Raw genomic sequence first — 17,045 nt, forward strand, 5'->3', positions numbered from 1 at the left:
TTCCCCTTACTCAGTTCTCACCCTTATGACTTTATCGGGTGAGCGAGTACTGGAGACAAGTCTAGCTATAGGCTTTGTCGTAGAGAAAGGTTTTTAACCTAGTCTTGAATGTGCAGAGCGTGTCAGCCCCACGGACCGGAGCCGGGAGAAGGTTCCACAGCTGAGGTGCCTGGGACCTAAACGCCCTGCCTCCTATTGTAACTTTTGATATTTTTGGGACAGTAAGCATTTTTGCATACTGTAAACGCACTGGTGTATTTGGTTTGTAGGGATTTGGTTTGTAGGGATTGATGAGTTCTTTGAGATATTGTGGTGCCTGACCATTGAGAGCTTTGTAGGTGAGGAGAAGAATTTTGAACTCTATTCTGTATTTAACCGGGAGCCAGTGTAGAGAGGCCAGTGAAGGAGTGATATGGTCTCTTCTTCTGGTACCTGTCAGCACACACGCTGCAGCATTTTGAACTAGCTGTAGGCTTTTCAGAGACTTACTTGGGCAGCCTGACAATAGCGAGTTGCAGTAGTCCAGCCTTGAGGTAACAAATGCGTGGACAAGTTTTTCTGCATCATTTTTGGACAGGATGTGCCTAACCTTTGCAATATTACGCAGGTGAAAAAAGGCAGTCTTTGAGATTTGTTTGATGTGAGATTTGAAGGACATATCTTGATCAAAGATAACTCCCAGATTCTTTACAGTAGCCTTGGAGGCCAAGGTAATGCCATCTAGGGAAAAGTTCTCGTCGGCTAGTTTGTCTCTTAGGGGCTTAGGGCCAATAACGATAATTTCCGTTTTGTCAGAGTTGAGGAGTAGGTTATTACGGGTCATCCAACTCTTTATGTCTTTAAGACATGCTTGAAGTTTGACTAGTTGGTCCGTTTCGTTCGGTTTCATCGATAGATATAGTTGAGTGTCGTCCGCGTAACAGTGGAAATCTATAGAGTGTTCCCTGATGATGTTACCCAGAGGGAGCATATATAAAGAGAAAAGTATTGGTCCAAGCACAGAGCCTTGTGGAACTCCGTATTTGACCTTTTCACGTGTTGAGGATCCATCATTGACATTAACAAACTGAAATCGGTCAGACAGATAGGACTCGAACCATTTCAGTGCGACATCCTTGATGCCAACCAGGTGCTCCAGTCTCTGTAGCAGGATGTGGTGGTCAATAGTGTCGAATGCAGCACTAAGGTCCAGCAATACCAGTACAGAGAGGAGGTTATTATCTGCTGCAGTCAGGAGGTCATTTGAAACTCTCAGCAATGCCGTCTCAGTGCTATGGTTAGCTCTGAAGCCTGACTGAAAGCTTTTGAATATATTATTGTTATGTAGAAAGTCACATAACTGTTTGGCGACTGCTTTCTCTAGGATTTTGGAGAGAAATGGAAGGTTTGATATGGGTCTATAGTTAGATAGAATGCCTGAGTCAAGAGTAGGCTTTTTGAGGAGAGGTTTGATTACAGCTACCTTAAAGGATTGTGGCACGTAGCCTGTCACCAGGGACATATTGATCATATTGAGCACCGGGGGCAGGACCTCTTTGAGTAATCTAGTTGGAACTGAATCGTTGATTTTGAGGAAGTTATCATTGAAGTGAACTCAGAGAGCTCGATTGGGGAGAACCTGTCCATATATATATTTGGGTGTGCGGCCATCTCTGGGACCACCATATTTGGGGGCAGTCCAGTGGGGTAGTCCAGTGAGTAGTTGTAGATCAATTTGATCTCTGATAGTTCCTATTTTGCCATTGAAGAAACTCATGAAATCGTTACTATTGAGAGTTGTAGGGATACGTGGATCAGTGGAATCATTACTTTTTGTCAGTTTTGCCAGAGTGTCAAAAAGGAACTTGGGGTTACTTTTGTTTTCCTCTATTAGGGATGAATAATAGGTGGCTCTGGCATTGCCAAGGGCCTTTTTGTATATTTTGACGCTATTCTGCCAGACTATACATGATTCTTTCCATTTGGTTGAGCGCCATATTTTTTCAAGTTTGCGAGACGTTTGCTTGAGATTTCTAGTTTCCGAGTTGTACCATGGGGCTAGCCTTTGTTGCTTTATTACTTTCCTTTTCAGGGGAGCGACAGAGTCATTTGAAATGAGCTTGTGACACTATCAACAAGGTGATCGTTGAGAAGGACTATAGGTGTGCGGGTCTTCTATTTTGTTGAAATATACCGAGTTGATGGCTGATGGAATTGTTTCCTTGAACTTATTTACAGCGCTCTCGGATATACTTCTGCCGAGGACATTTTTGTCCAGTGGTGTATAATCCATCAATGTTAAATCGAAAGTTATCAGATAATGGTCAGAGAGGTCACGATTTTGTGGGAAAACTATGAGGTGCTCTATTGTAATACCATAGACCAGAATGAGGTCAAGGGTATGGTTGAGAATGTGGGTAGGTTTATCTACACACTGAGATAAACCGATTGAATCAATCAATGAGATGAATGCTCTATTTAGGCTAGTTCAGTTCCTATGTCCGCGTGAATATTTAGATCACCGATTACGATGATTTTATTAGACTCAAGGACTAGACTTGATAAAAATTCAGAGAACTCTGATAGAAATTGTGTGTAACCGCCGGGAGGGCGGTACACTGTAATGACTATTAGGGGCTGTATTGATTTCCAGCTTGGGTGTGAAAGAGAATCAAGCTTTCAAATGATTTGTAGGTGGCTTTGGGTCTAGGACTAATTGTTAGGCTTGAATTGAAGATGGCAGCAACTCCACCTCCAATTTTACCATTGTCTCTGGGGATATGGGCATTGGTGTGACTTGGTGGGGTGGCTGTATTTAAACTGACATATTCTTGCTCACCCAGCCACGTTTCAGTCAGACAAAATAAGTCAAGACAATTGTCTGATATGATTTCATTTACCAGTGTTCCTTTTTTACGTAGAGATCTAATATTTAGAAATCCACATTTGATATTTGTATTTTGTGGTACTACTGTATTGGTCTTGATTTGTGTTCGGTTATTTGGCGATGTTGTGCCCGGGCTCCGACCAGCCCATGCAGTAGGCAGAGTAAAGTGACTAACACGCACAGGTGAACTAAATGCTCCAATGATAGCTTATATTTGATGAACTCAAACGTGCATTTTATAGGGTTTTTATTAATTCATATTAATTATAAACACTTACAATCATACATTCACACGTTCTGTTCACACTTCCCCTAACTTCCCCCAACACAAGATGAATTCAGTATCCCGGATTCTGGATCACAGTCCTATTGGTACAGTTCTATCTGCTCTGTTGGTAGGAATTCTAGCTATCATTTGAACACTCTAAACTCCCAGATCATGGTAAGCTTAGCTTGTCATTGTTGACTCTCAGACTTAGTTCAGTGACACATTAAGTGGCACATTAAGTGGTTTTAAATCTACCTTAGCATTCAGTCAATTTCCATTAATTGCCAATGATCAATGGAGAAAAGAACACAAATGACACTTGGTTACAATCTAAACATCATATTACATCAATTATGAATACTGCACAATTATATATATATAGCATATCATATATAGCAAATACATACCGCTGGTCTCTGCCTAGACATTGTATCACGTTCGATGGTATTGGTGAATCTAACTCTAATATTGGGCTACCCAGCATAGTCAATGCAGCCTTCTGACTGATCACCATGCTAACACTTTCAGCCAATCAGATGCCACTGACCATCCTGCCTGCACCTCTGGCCACTGGTAGCCAGCTCCTATTACAGTCCCTGTAATGCCCAACTACTTTAAACTGTTTAGATTATTACAGGTATTTATCATTCCTTTTTACCAACCCAATATATAATAGGTTATTAGAACACATTTAAACAATTGAAGAGGAATTAAAGATTGCTTACTTCAATATTGTATGTTCTAGCTGAGTTGACTTCCCCTGTGAAAAGGAGTCAATAATGGCCTGTCTTACAACAGGAGAAGGCCGTAAAACCCCCGAAACCACCGGTCTGTTTGTAGAATGGAATGTGGGGACCTGAGCTCTCCCACTCTAGAGGAGCTGCTTATATCTCCAATCAATCTGACCCAATATATAATTTCTCATTATGAGTACAAATCTCGCACACCAATAAATAACCAAACAATTTGTATCAAGTTTGTATGTACAGCTCCTATTTCCTTTGGTTTGTTCAGCCTATATGGTTTGTTCAGCCTGTACAGAGACTGTATAGTTTGTATAGACTGTATAGTTTGTATAGACTGTATAGTTTGTATAGTTCTATTTTGTATAGTTTGTATAGTTCTATTTTGTAGGATAGGTGGGGTAGGTGGCTGCACTGGAGGAAGCACAGAGAGCTGTGTAGGACTGCAACTCTGCTTCCTGGTCCCAACTCTGGGTGGTCATAATTTATCTATAAAATAGTCCATATTTCTAGAGATGAGCTTTGCACCGTCCCATGTTGGATGTATGCCGTCTCTCTCTATCAGACCAGTATTCCCCTCAAAGGTTTCCCAATGATTTATAAAGCTCACGTTATTATCTGGACACCACCTAGACAACCAGCGGTTGAATTGTCTCATACGGCTAAACATGTCATCATTAATCATGTTTGGCAGGGGACCAGAGAAAATTACGGAGTCCGACATTGTCTTTGCGTATGTGCAAACTGACTCAACATTTATCTTCGTAATCTCAGATTTCCGAAGTCGTGTGTCGTTGCCTCCGCAGTGGATTACAATCCTATCATAACGATTACATTTACTTTTAGCAATAAGTTTCAGATTTGATTCGATGTCGCCCGCTCTGGCCCCGGGGATGCATTTGACTATGGTTCCTGGAGTCTTTAATTTCACGTTTCTCATTATAGAGCTAACGATAACCAGAGTTGTGTTCTTAATGACACGACGCCGTTGCGTGCCATCAAGTGGAACTGAAGTCTCACTGTCACACTCAACGGGTGTAGCAGCGAGTGGGGAGAAACTGTTTGAAACGTGAAGTGGTTGGTGTCCCGTGTGCTTTTGTTTACTTCTACGCTTCCGACCAGTAGCAACCACCCAGCCGTCCTGGTCCTGTTTGTGGGAGCCCCAACCAGCCGCGGTCGGTGACCGCGGATGGTGGTATGCTCCCCGTGGCTGCGGATGGTGGTATGCTCCCCGTGGCTGTGTGTGAGCGGGGGCTAGGCTACCGTTTGCACCGCTAGCTAGAATTGTTTCCAACTCGCTGAGCCTCGCCTCCAGCACCGCAAACAGGCTGCACTTGTTACACACGTCCGAAGCAACAAAGGCGTCAGGGGTGTAACTATACATATTGCATACGGCGCAGGAGAGAGGGCTAGAGCGAGAGGGGAACCTGCCGGGAGGGAGGGGGTGGTGGTGGGGGTAGAAAGCCATCGCAATCGCTCGGCCAAGCCGACAGAAGGAGACGGTCGTTCCGCCAAACAACCAACCCGAGCAGCGATAAGATCGCCACAGAGTAGGATAATTAACAGTGATAGCGTGTGTTTGAATCACAGCAGCGCAATATAATAATGTTTGCCGTTCGTGCTGCTGACAACACAGCCGCCAGACAGAATACAGGCAACACAGGAAATGACGTAACAGGCTTACCGTCTGCGAAAAGGGTCCGATGTCCTGCCAACCCAACAGTCCACATGGACATCGATCTACACAATGCAGTTATAGTCAGGTCCCTTATGCTTTGATTTAAAGTTTTGTCGGAATCTTTTGAAGATGTGCATAACTATACATTTTTGGAAAGTGTATTGTGTAAGGAATCAGAAAATCAATGTTCCCATTTTCCCGGATGTCTGTGGCGGCCATATTGGAATTTACGAAATGGCCACCGTAAAATGTAGGTTTTGTAATATCTCTTGCCTCTAAATAAGCTACAACAGAAAACATGTGTTGTGTTATTGGAAGAAGAAAAAAATGCATCAACCACTTGAGCACTAGCATCCGCAATCTGAGGGGAATATTAGACGAAAATAGCCAATCTATAATATCAGAACGCCTTGCTTTGTGAGCATTGTGAGCTTGTAGATCGGCTATTTCAGGCACAGAGGTTTGGTGTAGAGAGAAAATGATAGAATAGTCAGTAGGTTAATAATGATATTAAAACATGTTTCAATGATTCAATTCATGATATGATTCGAATCAAGGTATTAGGTTCACAGAACAAATTTTCACGATTTTTTACAACACAATGTATTTACAGACAAATGACCGACTGAACCATATTTTTTTTTACTATTCAACTTCATTTCTGTTCAACAACTGTAAACATAGGTTAAGTTAACTAAGGTTAATGCCGTAATATTTAACTAAGTTTAATGCCGTAATATTGGCCTATTCCCGGCCGCCTACCCCGCCCCAGAGTGACAGTCAGGCAGTAACAAACACATTATTTTTATTTGACTTCCATAGTAAGCAAATGGGTGAGAGAATCTGCCAGTGCCAGACAGTGTATTTCAGTGTTTTTAACATTTTTTGGACATTTGTTTAAACAATGGTCATCCTGACAAAACAAGTAGGAGAATAAATGTAATCTAATGATAAAAGCATTTGAGTTGTTGAGCTGATGCTAACCTCTTCTCTCCTCCTTGTCTGTGTGTAAAGAGGTTTCATCTGAATATGAGAAGTGGAGATCCAGTCTGGTCCAGGAGGAACCACAACCTCCACAACATCAGAGGAGATCCAGTCTGGTCCAGGAGGAACCACAACCTCCACAACATCAGAGGAGATCCAGTCTGGTCCAGGAGGAACCACAACCTCCACAACATCAGAGGATATCCAGTCTGGTCCAGGAGGAACCACAACCTCCACAACATCAGAGGAGATCCAGTCTGGTCCAGGAGGAACCACAACCTCCACAACATCAGAGGATATCCAGTCTGGTCCAGGAGGAACCACAACCTCCACAACATCAGAGGATATCCAGTCTGGTCCAGGTGGAACCACCTTCACAACATCAGAGGAGATCCAGTCTGGTCCAGGAGGAACCACAACCTCCACAACATCAGAGGAGATCCAGTCTGGTCCAGGAGGAACCACAACCTCCACAACATCAGAGGATATCCAGTCTGGTCCAGGAGGAACCACAACCTCCACAACATCAGAGGAGATCCAGTCTGGTCCAGGAGGAACCACAACCTCCACAACATCAGAGGATATCCAGTCTGGTCCAGGAGGAACCACAACCTCCACAACATCAGAGGATATCCAGTCTGGTCCAGGAGGAACCACAACCTCCACACATTAAAGAGGAACAGGAGGAGGAGGCTGATGTGTCATCATTGACATCACTACACTGGGAGACGAGCTGTGACACTCTCAGGTAAATCAAATAAAATATCACATTATCGATTCTAATCTAACAAGCGACATGTTGTGACCTGCTGCTTTCTGGCGAGTTCCTACGGCACTGCAGGCGTGCATTAATGACCATAAAGAACACCCTCTGGTGTAATATTGCTTAATTCAGCCATTGCTCACGCCTGCTGTCAGTTGGTAATGTGTCCAAATCAAATGACACAGTTTGGTACAGACTCGGATCACCCTGCCGCAGCCATGTTCAAAATGCACACATGTGAATGTGGAAGCTCCGCCCACAGAGGTGGTCGTATTTCAAAAAAAATCACACCCGTGTGAAGTGAGGGGCGCTAATATATTAAAGTCTAACTCATGTTGATTAGGTGATGTAATGGTGATATAAACAAACGGTGACTAAACAAACATTACATTCTCTTTATTGTTAACTCTTTGAGAGTTTCAAGGATTTCTATATAGTTTTTAGACTTCTCTATGGCAGAATGGCGTTTTTGAATGATTTATTGAAAATTCTCTGTTGTGAATGTGTGACAACGAAAGACCTTCAGAGAAAGCTTGGCTTGTCTGCTTCCAGGAAAAAAATGAACTGAGTTGATAAAATGTTTAGTTTTTGTGTTGGAAGCCATTTAAAAGAGCCTGCATTTACACTGGGTAGTGTTTCTAGGACAACAAAAAAAGTTATGCCCGGTTGAAGTTTTATTTTCTAAATAACTTTTTTTCTGCTGGGCTTACATAGCCATGCAATATCTCATTTTAAAGGGTGAGTTGTCTAGTTCAATTAAAATAAAATAAAAAGTTTCTCACATGTACCACTGTAGATATTTTGCCATCTATAAATAGCATGGTCAGTCATGATCAATCTGACCTATCCAGCTAAAAGTCCCCCTAGCTCTGAAATGGAACATCATATAAACTCAATTCTTTTTTGGGGTAAAATTAGACATTCTAACGCACATTTTGATATATACCATGTTTACATAGTCTTACCAGTACCTTGTCTATTCATGCATGTATCTCAAAAACCTGTTGTGAAGAAACAGTTTTGATAAAAAAACACATCCAAGGACATTGTTTTGATATGACTTTGTGCCCATGATATGTATCAAAATATAGACTTGAATGTATACTGTATTATAACAAAAAATTGGGTTCTTACCATCTACCGTTACAGAGTAAATCACAGTTGAAACTCGCTTAGCCAAACCATAAACCTCAGAATAGTGAACAAAATAGCCATGACAGGTCTAACTCATTGTAAAAGCGTCTTTTATTTTTGTATGACTACTAACATAATACAATTATAATAAATATTACAGAAAATAAATAGGCCTACATACAAAACAGTTGTCCCCAAACTCCCCAGTGTCCCCAAACCACTGCATTCCAGTTGTTCTTGACTGTGTGTGTGTGTAGGCTAAATTTTAAAAAAACAACAACTGAAATGAATGAATGCATCCGGTTCAGTGTCGGAGAACTCCATCGCAGTCTTGACTCTTCGTCTTCATCATCATCATCATCATCATCATCATCATCATCATCATCATCATCATCATCATCATCATCATCATCATCATCATCATCATCATCATCATCATCCTCCTCCTCCTCATCTGATGCCAGTTCTAAATATATAAAAATAAACCTTTAGCTGTAGTCAGCCCGGCCAATAGCCAGTTGGGGGGGGGGGGGGGGGGGACGTAGGCTATCTGACATCATCGTCATCATCATCACACGGAGACACACTAAACAATGTACAATCATGATTGTATACAATATACAATGAATGCGATTATCATGCAAGCTCAGACGTCAATGAAACGTCATACAGATCTTATATAATACGCTACTGTTAGCTTCACTCCCCGTCTCCCTCCGATCCTTGTAGCAAGGTCATCATAACCACGCGTTGCTTCAGTAAACGATGCATGTTTGTTCTCCGTCTTTGTAGACAGTAAATAAAAGGAGCGAACATTACTCTAAAGATCAGATCGCCTATAAGGCACGCTACAATATAAAATACTTGTACTGCCATGCGTGCATGCCTGCTACGATACATTTGTACTGCACCGACCAACCGATCGAAGGTGCTGGCTAATGGCTGAGGGCCATCGTGGTGAGTCATTCTGGCGTCATGATCTGACTAGTAGTAGTAATTATCCAAGCATCTATTTGTAGCGATCATCTTATGATTTCTGATCACTATAGAAGGGCATTTTCTAATAAGATTACCTCAAAACATTCCGGGTTGATCGTCTTCTTCAATGGTTTCCCGGTATAGCTCATCGGACGACGATGGGGAGACAATGAAAAAAGGAGGGAGGGAGCAGCGAGTCTCGCTGTAAGCACTGGACCAGGGCTACTCCGCCTGGAGAAGGCGACTGGGACGCGTATGGATCAATACTACTACCACAAAACTCGCTCAAATAAATAGTACTGCTTTCAACTTTTTCTGCTAGAAAATCGCTCGGGCGAGACGGCAAAACAGGCAAAACAATGAAAACTATGAAGACTCCCTCTGCCCCCACTGTTTACAGGGGGTGGGACCAGCTTCCAATGGCAACACGTACACGTGTGTCACGTGACACGGGTTTTTCTGGGTAATGTAGTTGGAATATAAGCTCAGGAATTTAAACAGCGCTTCGGAGCATATTAATATGTTTAGATTAATCAAAAACTAGAAAGACGCCAATTGGCGTCATTGATCATTTACGGAATTCTGATGAAGACGCCAATTGGCGTCTTTCACCTTCTAAGGGTTAATGGCATTTAATGTTTGGTTTTAGGGACAAGATGACGTACATTTCCCTTCATTGTCAATGGCGTTATTAAAACAAACATTGAACTAAAAACAAACATTAAACCTGTATATAGGAGGGGCTAGCGCCCCTCAAAAATATATATAATGAGGGGGAGGTGCCTGGGGGCGTTCGATAATTATACGTCACACTATCCGTGTTTTATTCCATTGGCCCGTTTGACTGTCAAGGGTTCATCCTCCAGGAAGAAACCCTAAATATAAAGGGAATACACCACTGCACATACAAACCACAGCAGGGCGTCTAATGAAGTACTGTCACCTCATAGACACATGCAAAACTGGAAAAAATATTGTGGCACTCCATCTTTAAAGTTGTTATTGTATTCCTTCATTCCAGACCAGTGTGTGGAGTCCAGTCTGCAGGTGAAGATCAGTTCTCCAGCCACGGCTGGTTCTATTGAACAGGAACCTGAAGACCACCTTAAACAGGAACCTGAAGACCACCTTAAACAGGAACCTGAAGACCACCTTAAACAGGAACCTGAAGACCACATGGATCTCGGTAAGTTTAAAGCAGTCTGTCTTTATTTATTGTATTGGTGAAAGTGGGTCGGTACTGAGGGTGTAAAGATGAACCGATATGAATCGGTTATCGACTTAAGCATTAACAATGTGACTACATCAATGCATTGATCTAAATGTATTCTGAATGGGACGATGGTTTGGTTGTAAATGTATCAGTATTAACTATCCGCCCTGAGTCTGGGAGGTCGGGGTTCGATCCCCGGACTGTTCATACCAAAGACTATAAAAATGGGACCCAGTGCCTCCCTGTTTGGCACTCAGCATCAAGGGTTGGATTGGGGGTCAGTCCCTGTTTGGCACTCAGCATCAAGGGTTGGATTGGGGGTCAGTCCCTGCTTGGCACTCAGCATCAAGGGTTGGATTGGGGGTCAGTCCCTGCTTGGCACTCAGCATCAAGGGTTGGATTGGGGGTCAGTCCCTGTTTGGCACTCAGCATCAAGGGTTGGATTGGGGGTCAGTCCCTGTTTGGCACTCAGCATCAAGGGTTGGATTGGGGGTCAGTCCCTGTTTGGCACTCAGCATCAAGGGTTGGATTGGGGGTCAGTCCCTGCTTGACACTCAGCATCAAGGGTTGGATTGGGGGGTCAGTCCCTGCTTGGCACTCAGCATCAAGGGTTGGATTGGGGGTCAGTCCCTGCTTGGCACTCAGCATCAAGGGTTGGATTGGGGGTCAGTCCCTGCTTGACACTCAGCATCAAGGGTTGGATTGGGGGGTCAGTCCCTGCTTGGCACTCAGCATCAAGGGTTGGATTGGGGGTCAGTCCCTGTTTGGCACTCAGCATCAAGGGTTGGATTGGGGGTCAGTCCCTGTTTGGCACTCAGCATCAAGGGTTGGATTGGGGGTCAGTCCCTGGGGGTCAGTCCCTCAGCATCAAGGGTTGGATTGGGGGTCAGTCCCTGTTTGGCACTCAGCATCAAGGGTTGGATTGGGGGTCAGTCCCTGTTTGGCACTCAGCATCAAGGGTTGTATTGGGGGTCAGTCCCTGACCACTCAGCATCAAGGGTTGGATTGGGGGTCAGTCCCTGGGGGTCAGTCCCTCAGCATCAAGGGTTGGATTGGGGGTCAGTCCCTGCTTGGCACTCAGCATCAAGGGTTGGATTGGGGGTCAGTCCCTGGGGGTCAGTCCCTCAGCATCAAGGGTTGGATTGGGGGTCAGTCCCTGTTTGGCACTCAGCATCAAGGGTTGGATTGGGGGTTAGTCCCTGCTTGGCACTCAGCATCAAGGGTTGGATTGGGGGTCAGTCCCTGGGGGTCAGGCCCTCAGCATCAAGGGTTGGATTGGGGGTCAGTCCCTGGGGGTCAGTCCCTCAGCATCAAGGGTTGGATTGGGGGTCAGTCCCTGCGACATACTAGAGTCATGTCCAACGGGTGTACTTGTACATCAAGCTTACAAAGCAGTTTCTGGCGTCGTTCACCAGCGGCCATCTTGCTACAGTGAACTCTTCTGGTTTAGGGGGCGGCTAGCCACCCGAAACTTGAAACACAGTGACATGTCGTTTGATGTGATGTTGTGATGATGTCGTGTGTTTTCCGTGGTTCAAATGTTACCTTTGATCAGCGTTTTTGTATGGTTGGTTGGCTTGGGCCTTGGGGTCCGTCTGACACAAATTAAAGGAGACCTGGACGTGTTGATGTTTGTGTTTTGGTGAACTTCTTTGGAACGTTCTATGGTAGCTGGTGATCAGCTCAAACAGAAATACTTGACACATTTACAAACGGGTTGGTTTATTCCAAACGCCATCAACGTGGCTATGATTCAGGATGCTTATCTGCTTAGTTCCTTTTTATATGAGTCCATTATAAGTATGCAGTATCATCTGATGTTTATAACAAACCAAACTGTTTGAATATCAGTTAAGAATTGAGCTAGTTATGGTTATTAAAAAAGTACATGCACCACAGACACAATGCTATGAGTGGGCGAGCTACCTGTAGCAAGATGCCATGTGGCGATGTCACTCTCCATTGGCCAGCAGCGGGGGCGTGTCATCTATCATCTATGATAATGACTACCTCTCATTCAGCTGGTCTCACATCTTCTATGAGAGCGCTGCAATGTAAACAAACCGGCCACACTATTTACAGCACAAAGCGCAGTCAGCGCACCGTCACATTTCAATGTTGGAATATGTGGACAAAGAGTAATCTGTTGATACTTCTTCCAGTCACTACTCTGCACTGAGGTACAAGATTCAAACCTTTTATAGAGTCTCTTTGTATTATTTTTCCTAGACTTTCTGCTCGTCCCTGTGTGTAAAGAGGAGGTTCCACCTGAAGAGGAGAGGAGCTCCAGTCTGGTCCAGGAGGAACCACAACCTCCACACATTAAAGAAGAACAGGAGGAGCTACTTCAAAGAGCAGAAGAGGCTGGTGGGTCAACGTTGACATTACTAGCAGTGAAAAGTGAAGATGATGATGAAAAGAAGCCTGTAGCCGGCACCTCAACTGAACACATGAAAACACAAGCTGATGTAGAGGACTGTGGAACATCACAACCAACTAGTGATGAGCAGCTCCTCTCTTCACACTGTGTAGAGGACTGTGGAACATCACAACCAACTAGTGATGAGCAGCTCCTCTCTTCACACTGTGTAGAGGACTGTGGAACATCACAACCAACTAGTGATGAGCAGCTCCTCTCTTCACACTGTGTAGAGGACTGTGGAACATCACAACCAACTAGTGATGAGCAGCTCCTCTCTTCACACTGTGTAGAGGACTGTGGAACATCACAACCAACTAGTGTTACGACCCCGGGTCTATATGAGTATGGGAGGTTGGAATATCAATGTTCCTTACTCCAATATAACCTTATTTTCCCTGGTATGTGGTGGCTTGATGAGAGAGTGATGTGTGCCAGGTGTGTCTGTGGAGGTGGGCAGAGAGTGAGAGAGTTAAGTGACTGCTTTGGAAAGTAGGTGGCGACTTGGAGCCTGGAGGCGGTGATTGGTCTTCGGCGGGTGGTGGAGGAGGATAAAAGGCCACCTCTGTTCAGTGCCAGGCGTCCTCTCTTCACTCTCATGTGGACTGCCAGCAAATGCACTACTCACTCTGTGCTCTATAATGTATTCCCCTAGTGCCACTGTGTATCACCTTATGATGAGAACAATCACAATGATCTAACCAGTCGGGTATTGCTAAGGGTGGGGTCTTTATTTTGGGGCCCCGTTTTCTGATGTTTTGTTGAGTAGGAGTTAGGGTAGTAATTGTATTTTCCTTTGTTGATTCCGGACAGTTCAGTTAGGGTTAGAATCGTTAGTGTTGGTTTTGTGTTGTTTTTGCTGCTCAGATTTCCCCCCTCCTAAAGACGAAATAAAACCCATGGAAAGACTGTGCTCCTGTTTGCTGGTGGTTCATTCGAGAGGTTTTAAGAGGGGTCCATCGCATTCATGTTGCAGTCCAGTTCCCCTAGGCTGTGGCTGTAACACTAGTGATGAGCAGCTCCTCTCTTCACACTGTGTAGAGGACTGTGGAACATCACAACCAACTAGTGAGGAGCAGCTCCTCTCTTCACACTGTGTAGAGGACTGTGGAACATCACAACCAACTAGTGATGAGCAGCTCCTCTCTTCACACTGTGTAGAGGACTGTGGAACATCACAACCAACTAGTGATGAGCAGCTCCTCTCTTCACACTGTGTAGAGGACTGTGGAACATCACAACCAACTAGTGATGAGCAGCTCCTCTCTTCACACTGTGTAGAGGACTGTGGAACATCACAACCAACTAGTGATGAGCAGCTCCTCTCTTCACACTGTTCTGAATCTGACACTGAAGACAGTGATGAGTGGGAGGAGCCTAGGGGTGAACAGTCAGCTTTAAACACACTGAAATCACAAAACACACAACATGTGGGAGGAGCCAAGCTGTCCCAGGACCTGGAATCATCCACACAACCGGACTCCATGAGGAGTCACACAGGAGGATAGCGCAAGCTGTCCCAGGACCTGGAATCATCCAAACAACCTGACTCTATGAGGAGTCACACAGGGAAGAAAGGTTTTAGCTGTACAGAGTGTGGTAAAATGTTTAATCGAAAGGGAAATCTGAGAACACGCATGAGGATTCATACAGGTGAAAAGCCCTTTTCTTGTACAGAGTGTGGCACAATGTTTAGTCACAAGGGAAATCTAAAAACACACATGATGAAAATACACATGAGGATTCATACAGGGAAGAAACCTTTTAGCTGTACAGAGTGTGGGAAAATGTTTAATCAACAGGGAGATCTAAAAAGAGACATGAGGATTCATACAGGTGAAAAACCCTGTACTTGTACAGTGTGTGGTAAAGGCTTTACTCAGACGACTAGTCTAAAAAGACACATGAGGACTCATACAGGTGAAAAGCCGTTTTCTTGTACAGTATGTGGTAAAGGCTTTACTGAGACAGGTCATCTAAAAACACACATGAGGACTCATACAGGTGAAAAGCCCTTCTCTTGTACAGTATGTGGTAAAGGCTTTACTGAGACGGGTAGTGTAAAGGAACACATGAGGACTCATACAGGTGAAAAGCCCTTTACTTGTACAGTATGTGGTAAAGGCTTTGTTAGTACAAGTCAGCTAAAAACGCACATGATGACTCATACAGGTGAAAAACCCTGTACTTGTACAGTATGTGGTAAAGGTTGCCGTGACACCGGTGATCTAAAAACACACATGGGGACTCATACAGGTGAAAAGCCATTTCCTTGTAAAGTCTGTGGTAAAGGCTGTGTTAGTACAAGTAAGCTAAAAAAAAAACACATGAGGACTCATACAGGTGAAAAGCCCTTTTCGTGTACAGTATGTGGTAAAGGCTTTACTCAGACAGGTAATCTAAATGTACACATGAGGACTCATACAGGGGGAAAGCCCTTCTCTTGTACAGTATGTGGTAAAGGCTTTACTCAGACAGGTAGTATAAAATAGCTCAAGGCTGTATTGCTGATTACTTAGCTTAGGACCCCCGCAGTGGTGTCCGGTTAGAACTTAAACCAGGATGCTTAGACTTCTGCCTTCTCCCTGAAGCCGACCCTCTATTATATTCTCCGACCAGGCTTGTCACGATGACTAAGCCAGTTAGATCTATCCATATATGGTTCTATCCATATATGGTTCTACCATATCTATCGATATCAGCACTAGGTCGGCTCGGGCCCAAATATAGGGATTGTCATACTAAACATGTCATATATCATATAGCCCAACGTCCTAGTCAGAGTCTTCGTTACAGCCACCCCAGATTTCACGTTGAAATCTATACCGCATCCAGAAGACTCAGACAATTGTCCTTTCTTTCGGCTAGGTTCTAACAGGCCAGGCCTGGTAGTTATCCAGCAAGGGAGGCTCTCGAAGATGTTAATCTCTCTCCATTAGTCTGCTGACAATCTGTGTATGCTCACAATCCAAGCTATTTGGCGATCAATGCTCCCTCAATATTATTGACTTGGTTTGGCTGTACGGCAGGAGATACCTCGGAAGATACAGCCACCCCGTGCAAAACTTGAAGATCTCTCATGATTCTGATACGCAACTCTTCAGGTTGACCCCTCAATCCGACCTGCTTGGCAACTGTGTGTAACAAAATGGTTCACCCCGAACCATCATCCAGAACTGCATATACTTCCATTACTTTGCCACAATTGCAAATTAGAACTTTGCACACCTTTAACATGACATTTCTCCCTTTAGGCGGTGGATAGCCCACATGCAAGGACTCTCCTGCTATAGTCAAGATTGCTGGCTGCGGTAATTCCTCTTGTAAATCCTGTCCCGTCTCGATCTTAGGTGTCCTAGGGTTCCGCAAATGTTCATCTGCTCTCCGGTTCAACCGGCTCCTATTAATACTGTGAAAAGCCAGAGGGTGCCTTCCACCACAGTTCACTCCTAGTCTGTAGTTTACAGTTTCTTGCCTGATGACGACGTCCATTGCTGATAACACAGCTTCATCTGTCATATCAAATCTCGTCGTTTGAACCTGCCGCATACCCCAAGATGGTGTGTGCCGCTATTACAGTAATGCCATCTTGCTGGTTACTTGGTGTACGATCGGCAGAATTGGGTGCTACTACCGTACCATGCATGATGACTGTTCGTCTCCGGTTATGCTCATGGTCATTTCTGCGAGAGTGACCGTCCAGCCTCCTTGCTGGACTACTTCGGTCCCTATGAACCTGGACTTCTGGTCTGTCAGCTTGCACTTTCATCTCGATATCCTATCGGTGAACGAAGCCTCTGCCGTCCTCCGACTGCTCCAACATCTATGGGAGGGTTGATATAGCTCCGATGCCCTGAAGCCTCTGCCGTCCTCCGACTGCTCCAACATCTATGGGAGGGTTGATATAGCTGAGCCTCTGCCGTCCTCCGACTGCTCCAACATCTATGGGAGGGTTGATATAGCTCCGATGCCCTTGCATCATCATGCTGTCCAGACAAT

The sequence above is a fragment of the Electrona antarctica genome (assembly GCF_951216825.1).
Source record: "Electrona antarctica genome assembly, contig: scaffold_90, whole genome shotgun sequence".
In the NCBI taxonomy this organism is placed as follows: Eukaryota; Metazoa; Chordata; class Actinopteri; order Myctophiformes; family Myctophidae; genus Electrona; species Electrona antarctica.